Source organism: Panthera leo, chromosome B4 (assembly GCF_018350215.1).
Source record: "Panthera leo isolate Ple1 chromosome B4, P.leo_Ple1_pat1.1, whole genome shotgun sequence".
NCBI lineage: Eukaryota > Metazoa > Chordata > Mammalia > Carnivora > Felidae > Panthera > Panthera leo.
In genome coordinates this window covers 81,514,031-81,522,313 of record NC_056685.1, presented here as the reverse complement: position 1 = coordinate 81,522,313, position 8,283 = coordinate 81,514,031, and the positions used below count along the sequence as shown (strand labels likewise).

The window sequence follows — 8,283 nt, the reverse complement described above, 5'->3', positions numbered from 1 at the left end:
TTTGAAAATGTCCTCTCCTTATTAATTTTCTGGAATCATTTGTGTGGAATTTGTATTATTTCATACTTAAATATTTGGTACAATTCACCAGTAAAACCATATGGCTTGGATTTTACTTGTGGGAATGTTTTAAACCACATTTTAAATTTCTGCAATACATAGATGCAGTTAATCTTTTTCTTTTTTGGAGTGAATTTTAATTTTATCTGTTATTTGTAAGTTCTAGCAAGCCTGGAGTTGGCCTGAGATATTTTTGCTAAATTTCGAACATAGCACTGACACCTGGTTAATGAATAAAATATATTGATCAGTAAGGTTTGTTTGTAACCATGGGTCTGAGGAGTTTCAGGACAGGTGTACCAACTTGTTAACATTGTTTATTGGTAATAGTGACATTGATCATTGGCACTTGGTCTAGGTGAGACTACTACAGGGTTCTTGTTTTAAGCTATTTATTTAGCAGGAATATTCCTACACAGTAAAATATAAAAATTCTCAGTTCTGACTCTGTTTGGGCTTTCTGGGATTGAGGTGTTTTCTGCATATGTCAGTGATTTCTGGCCTGAGAAAGTATGTGCAGCAATATTGCCTACAGATGGAGGACAGTAAGAGGTGTGCACTTTGTTTCTTATCCCTTAATGTGAGCCAGCCTTTGTCAATGATGCATATCCTTATTTTAATGCTGTTCATATAGTGTATTCTTTTCTTGCAATAAACTGTAGCTGTAAATATTGTCACATTAGGTCCTGCAAATCATCTCTAATAATCAAATACTATTTAAGTGCCACCATTGTTCACCAGTGCAAAATGCTCTAAGGAAGTTGTCCATTTTATCTAAGTTGTCAACTTAAGATTATGCACTTTTAATAATATTCCTTTTTTGTCCTTTTAATATCTGTAAAATCTGTAGTTATATCACCTCTCTCATACCTTATATTTGTAATATGTGGCATCTCCTTTCTTTCTTGATTTTCTGTAAGAACCAACTTTTATCTGTTGTTCTCTTATGTCAGTTGATTCTATAATGATTTTTATTCTTATTTTCTATTTGATTTGGATTTGATTGACTTTCCCCTTTTCCTCCCCAGTTTTAGGGGAAAAATGAAAACATTTATTAGAGATTTTTCTGCTATTTTTATGGCTATTTTATTTTAGTGCTATAAATTTTCATCCAAATATGGTTTTAGCCTGCATCCAACCTATTTTGACATGTTGTGCTTTCTACTCAATTCAAAATCCTTTAAATATCTCTCTTGATTTCTTCATTGACCCATGTTTTATTTAGATTTTCATTAGTTTCCATATATTTGGAGAATTTACTGATGTATGTTGTTACTTTAATTTTATTGCGGTTAGAATTCATACTTTGTAGGATATGAATTACTTTATGGCCCATAATATATTTTGTTTTATTATGCATATTTCATGTATTTTTCCATTATGTATACATGTATTTTACACATCTATTATCTATTTATCTATCATCCATCTTTATGTACACTTAAATACACACACACACACACACACACTGAAGGGTTTGGACAAGGTTTCCATTATAAAAATTTGATATATTAAACACATTTTCCACTTTTTTCTTCTTTTCAAACAGAAAACCCCGGGGGCGCCTGGGTGGCTCAGTCAGTTAAGCATCTGACTTCAGCTTGGGTCATGATCTCACAGTTTGTGGGTTCGAGCCCCACATCGGGCTCTGTGCTGACAGCTCAGAGCCTGGAGCCTGCTTGGATTCTGTGTCTCCCTCTCTCTCTGACCCTCCCCCCATTCATGCTCTGTCTCTGTCTCAAAAATAAATAAAAATTAAAAAAAAATGTGAAAATCTCTCCTAATCTTAAAAAAAAAAAACCCACCCCACCAAAACAATTCAAGGGAATTACTCCAGATCAAATGATGTAACTCTGATACACTTGTATTTAATAAGTGCATGATATTCCGTTAATTGATGGATTTTCACTTGGCTTTAATTTTTTTTGCCACCATTAATGCTGCATTCCACACTGTGCCTTTCTTTTCACAGTATGCCTTTAATATTGTATATTCTTTCAAAATGGTTCTTTAATTTATGAAAGATAGGAATTGTAGAAATAGAATTTCTATGTCAAAGTATACATATACTTTTAAATTGTAAAATTACTTTAAAATTGATTACTTGCCAAAAAGCTTTAGCAATTTAAATTTTCACATGTGCTGTAGGAAAAGTAGCCTTGTCCTCATGATCCCAGTCAGCAACAGGTGAAAAAGTTTTTTTCAAAATTGACCAGTTGATTAGTGTAAGTTTTTACTTCAATTTGAATCTTTCGGCATTAGACAGTGAATGCAGTTGACAATCATATATTCTCCACGAAACAAGTGTTAATATTCTCTAAATTGTATTTCTACTTTTTGCTAATTTCTATTTAGATTTATTCATTTGTATTATTAAGTTATAAGAGGTCTTTGCTTTAGAAATCATCCCTTTGTCTGTCAGTGGTACACATTTCCTTTCAACATTATTTGACTTATGAATTTTTCCAGTGGTATCTTTTGCCAATCAAAATGGTTAATAAAGTTGGCTTGTATTAATCAAATAAGCTTTTCTTTTATTCCATCTTTAAATTCTTAAGTATGCAAATTTGTCTCCTTTATATTATCTTGGTCTTAGATATTTTCTAATAAGGTTTTACTTGTTTATTTTTATTCCTAAAATTTTAAACCATTTTGAAGGTAACCCATTTGTTTTATGAATAAAAAAGAGAACTTTTTCATTTGAGTTTTTTCATGTGTAACTAAAACATTTATTAAATAAACCATGATTTTCCTACTGAACTGAAATTTCTCCACTTCTATACTACAAGCAAAATAATAAATATATAATAATAAAGACTATTTATTAGTCTGTACTTTCATAATCTTTTCTGGTGATCATTTTATCTTCTCATTCTAATACCATATTAATTTTATTCCATTGATAATATGTTTTGATATTATATAAAACAAGTTTCTATTCATGGATTTTTTTTTTTCATTTATGTGTTGCACATTCATGAAATTTAATTCTTCCATATTAACTTAGAGTTAATTTGTATAATTTAAAAATGTAAAAAGTTGATTCTAATTGGACCTGTGTTAAATTTATATATTAAGAGTGAATAAATTGATATTTTATGATATGATATATTGCATTCATAATGGGGTTTATTCCAGGGCAGTCATATTGATAGCTTTAATAGTAGAAGCTGATTGCTACTGTAAATATTGTCAATGGACTTTTGTTTGCTTGTATCCTTTACCCAAGTTACTAAATATTCTTACTAAGTCTATTAGATTCTTATTAGATTTTATTGTGTTCTAGGTACATAATAATTTTGTCAGGAAGAAAATACCATATTTCATTGACTCTAAATGCGTGTCATTATTTTAAGTACTTTTATGTTATGTGTTATGTATTTTTATTTAAAAAATGTGACTGGTTAAACTATGGACAATATTAAGATGCCTGTCATTGTAAGGCATACGCACATTTCTTTTTTTTTTTTTTTTTTTTTTTTTTTTTTGTATTTCAAGAGGCTTTATTTTATTTTTTTTTTTATTTTATTTTTTTTTATTTTTTTTATTTTTTAATATATGAAATTTACTGTCAAATTGGTTTCCATACAACACCCAGTGCTCATCCCAAAAGGTGCCCTCCTCAGTACCCATCACCCACCCTGTCCTCCCTCCCACCCTGCCCTCCCTCCCACCCCCCATCAGCCCTCAGTTTGTTCTCAGTTTTTAACAGTCTCTAATGCTTTGGCTCTCTCCCACTCTAACCTCTTTTTTTTTTTTTTTTTTTTTTTTTTCCTTCCCCTCCCCCATGGGTTTCTGTTATGTTTCTCAGGATCCACATAAGAGTGAAACCATATGGTATCTGTCTTTCTCTGTATGGCTTATTTCACTTAGCATCACACTCTCCAGTTCCATCCATGTTGCTACAAAAGGCCATATTTCATTTTTTCTCATTGCCACGTAGTATTCCATTGTGTATATAAACCACAGTTTCTTTATCCATTCATCAGTTGATGGACATTTAGGCTCTTTCCATAATTTGGCTATTGTTGAGAGTGTCAAGAGGCTTTATTTTAAAAAAATTTTTTTATGAGCCATTATAAACACACACATGTATGTAATGAGAATTATATAATAAACCCTTTTAGATCCATTACCCAAATTCAAGACTACCAAGATTTTTCCATTTAGTTCTGTTTCTTTTGTTTTTTGTTTTTTTTGCTGAAGTATTTGAAAACAAATTCCACATCCAGTGTTGTTTTATCCTGCCTTATGTTGAGCATATCTCTTTTTTTTTTTATTTTTTTATTTTTTTATTTTTTAATATATGAAATTTACTGTCAAATTGGTTTCCATACAACACCCAGTGCTCATCCCAAAAGGTGCCCTCCTCAATACCATACGCACATTTCAAAGACGTAAAAACTTGAAAAGATATGGGTTTCATAATTTCTAATTACAGTAGTTTCATAACTTCAGTCTGATAATCCAATTACTTTATTATTATGGCATTTTTAAGATGTGAAATGTTGAATATCAGTGATGAAAGGGAGCATCTTTGTTTTTTGATTTTAATTTATTCCAGGTGTTTTACTGTTTAATATAATTGTATTTCTTTAGATTTTTTTTTTATCATACTTTAGTAGTTCACCATATTTGTATTTTACTTTAAATTTTTTAGAAGTTACTGATTTTTATCTGGTGATAGTTTATCTATTAATCAAAACCCATATAAAATCTTTCTTTCTTTAATTTGTTGGTACAACAAAATCAGGCTATATTTTATATATATATTTCTATATCTGTATACATTTTTTATCTATCATTAGTTTATTACTTATGTATCTATCATTTACCTGTCATCTGTCTACCATCTACCTACCTATCTATTATCATCATGATCTATCTATCCTTTATATCTATTATCTACACCTTTCTATAATTGGAATAAATCTTGGTTGACCGTAGTATAATTTTTGGTTATTTTGTTGGATTCTAATTGAAATTGTCTAACTACATTCATCAGTCAATAATTGAAACAAAAATTAAACAGTTTGCCTTAATGTTTTAATCAGATTTTTGTCAAATATTAGGATGTCTTCATAAAATTCATTAGGGAGAGTTTTTTATTATTATTTTTTATTTAGATAATTGAAATCTTAATGAGATTATTGCTTTACCATGGTTGGTTGTAATCTGGTCCTTTTGCCTTTTTATTGATTGATTGATTTTTTTATTTAAATTTTTTTTTTAACGTTTATTTATTTTTGAGACGGAGAGAGACAGAGCATGAACAGGGGAGGGGCAGAGAGAGAGGGAGACACAGAATCTGAAACAGACTCCAGGCTCTGAGCTGTCAGCACAGAGCCCGACGTGGGGCTCGAACTCACAGACCGTGAGATCATGACCTGAGCCAAAGTCGGATGCTTAACCGACTGAGCTACCCAGGCACCCCTCCTTTTGCCTTTTTAATCATAGATCTTATTTGCTTTACTGAATGTTATGTGGAAATTAATATATTTAAGTTTTCCACATTTTGAATTTTCAAAATTTTGTTTTGCTAAAACCTTGTTTGTAGCTCTAGATCTTCACATTTTGTTGTGGAATTGTGCTAGAATATCCATAAAGTTATGCTAAGTATGCATTAGTATTCATACCTTCCTTCTGATTTTTAACCTTATATATTTTTTGTTTATTTTGTATTAATTTATGCTTTTGGGAAATTATTAATTTGAATTTTTTAAAAATATCAACTTTGAGATTTATTTATCTTTTGAAATTTATTTTTCTTAATAAAATCATGTTCTAATACTTTTAATTAATTTTATAGTTTTAAAATGTTATGAGCAGGAGTTGCTTTATTTTTTGTTCCGTTTATTTCTGAAAATAATGAATATATTTGTGGATGAATAATTCTTTGATTTCTTCTGTGTATAGCTTTTTTATGAATTGTCATGAAGTGTGTCTATTTCAATGAATATGTATTTCTTCAATTCCAAACAGTTATATTTGGATTCACTGTTTAATTCTTTATATATGGTGTTAGTAGATTATTTTTATAGAATTTGGACTATAAATGCTATTAGAGGAACATGATAATGGTTCCCAACTCCTCCTCCATAGCTCATAACTCAAGAGAGACAGAAAAATTTCTTAGAGAAAATTATTGTCTTTTCATAAAAATGGGAATTTTTCTTCTAAATCATGCTTTTAAAATCTTGACTTCGGGCTATTTTGTCAGCTTCATGCATTTTCACCACTTGGATCCTGACACTTCAATACCCTTTTCCATATGGACATTTAATCCAAGCCCCTGTAACCTATAACTCAACACCTTGCCACTCTTTATCCTCCTTTCTTTGCTTTCCTGGGAATCCACAAGTTATAGGTGGGGTTATTTATGTTCATTTCTGATATTCTGTATCTCTGATATCTTGTGATTGCCCATATTTTAACCTTTACTCTTAGCTATATATTCAAAAGAATATTTGTGGGATTTTATCCGTTTTTAATTTTTTAATGTATTTTCCTATAGTATAGAAATGCTATTATCTTGTGTCTCAATTGATCCTTGTATTATTATATCATGCCCTCACTTATTCACTATTGTATCATAAAATTTCAATTCTTACTTGAGGTTTTGTAGTGTTTTATGCACACTTGGGTATAATAATTAGCAGTATTATGCTATCAGTTTTATGGAAGACTAAAGAATAGATTTATTATAGCATAAGATTTATTATATTGGGTTATATTTATGTACAAATGAATTTATGAGAAGTACACTTTCATTTTCTTTACTGAGATGTCTCCCACAAGAAGTTAAATAACAATCAAGGAAAGAAATAAGCTCATTAAGGTGCAATGCAAGTAAATTGAAAAAGGAGCTGAGACATATAACTGAAATATAGATTATTGAAAGATAAATAAAATTATAAGCATTAACAGAAATGTTTAGCACCACACCTTTTATTTAATTTCATGTATTGACTGCTATTTTATTTTACTTCTTTAAGAATGCTGCAACTGTTTTGATTGAGTCACTGAGGCTTTTTTTACTTATTTCTCAGTGTATAAATAAATGGATTTAATGTAGGTGAAACAGAAAAAATGAGTAGTGAAACTGCTTTATTAATAGTCACTTTCTCTTTTGCTGTAGGAGTCATATAAATGAACATGCATGTGCATAGGTGATGAAAACTACAGTCATGTGGGAAGAACAGGTGTAAAAGGCCTTTTTTCTTTGCTGAACAGATGGAAATCCTAAAATTGTTTTGATAATATAAGATAGAACTACATATATAAAGGTCAAAATGGGGGTCAGCACAGATTAAAACAGTTTGTTTCATGAGCCATGTGTCTGAACATGCTATCTTTAGGAGGGGAGAAGCATCACAGAGAAAATGATCAATAAAATTTGAGTCACAGAATTTCAGATGTAGCCCCAGACTAAGTGGGGAGGTTATGACCAACAATCCAGCCAACAAGCAGGAAAAAATAAGACTGCTGCAGACTCCTCTGCTCATGATGGTTACCCAATGCAAGGGTTTGCAGATGGCCACATAGTGGTCATAGGACATGATGGCCAGCAAGAAAAATTCTGTTAACTGCAAAGAGGTCAGTGAAAAACACTTGGATGACATGAGCATTATAGGTAATGACCTTGTCACCTGTTGCTATGTTATACAAGTACCTGGAAATACAGGCAGTGGTGAATGAGATCTCCAAGAAGGAGAAATTTTGTAAAAAAAAAAAAAAAAAAAAAAAAAAAGTACATGGGTGTTTTAAGGCAGGGATCCACAAAAGTGAGTGTGATGATGGTCCCGTTACACTCAGCATGTAGGTAAAAAATAGAAAGATAAAAATCAGAACTTGCAGCTCAGGGTCATCTGTCCCAGAAAATGTTGTTACTGTAGAGTTTTTAATCACTGATGTCTTCTGTCCAATCTGCATGCCTGATAATTCAGAGAGATTATGGTGTAGATAAAATCTAATTTAATCAGCTATACTCTACCTTCACTACGTTTTCATATTATATTTTAATTATTTGTTTCATGTTTTTATCTAAATTCTAGTTAGTTAACATATAGTGTAGTATAGTTTCTGGAGTAGAATTTAGTGATTCATCACTTACATGTAACACCCAGTGCTTGTCACAAGAAGTGCCCTCCTTAATACCCATCACCCATCTAGCCCATCTCCCTGTGCACCTCTCCTCCAGCAACCTTCACTTTGTTCTCTGTA

The 8,283-nt window shown here is 30.9% G+C and overlaps 1 pseudogene; it reads right to left on the bottom strand.

Annotated features, from left to right (window-relative positions):
• Positions 1-7,042: 7,042 nt before the first annotated feature.
• On the bottom strand, positions 7,043-7,992 carry LOC122225407 (annotated as a pseudogene).
• Positions 7,993-8,283: the final 291 nt, after the last annotated feature.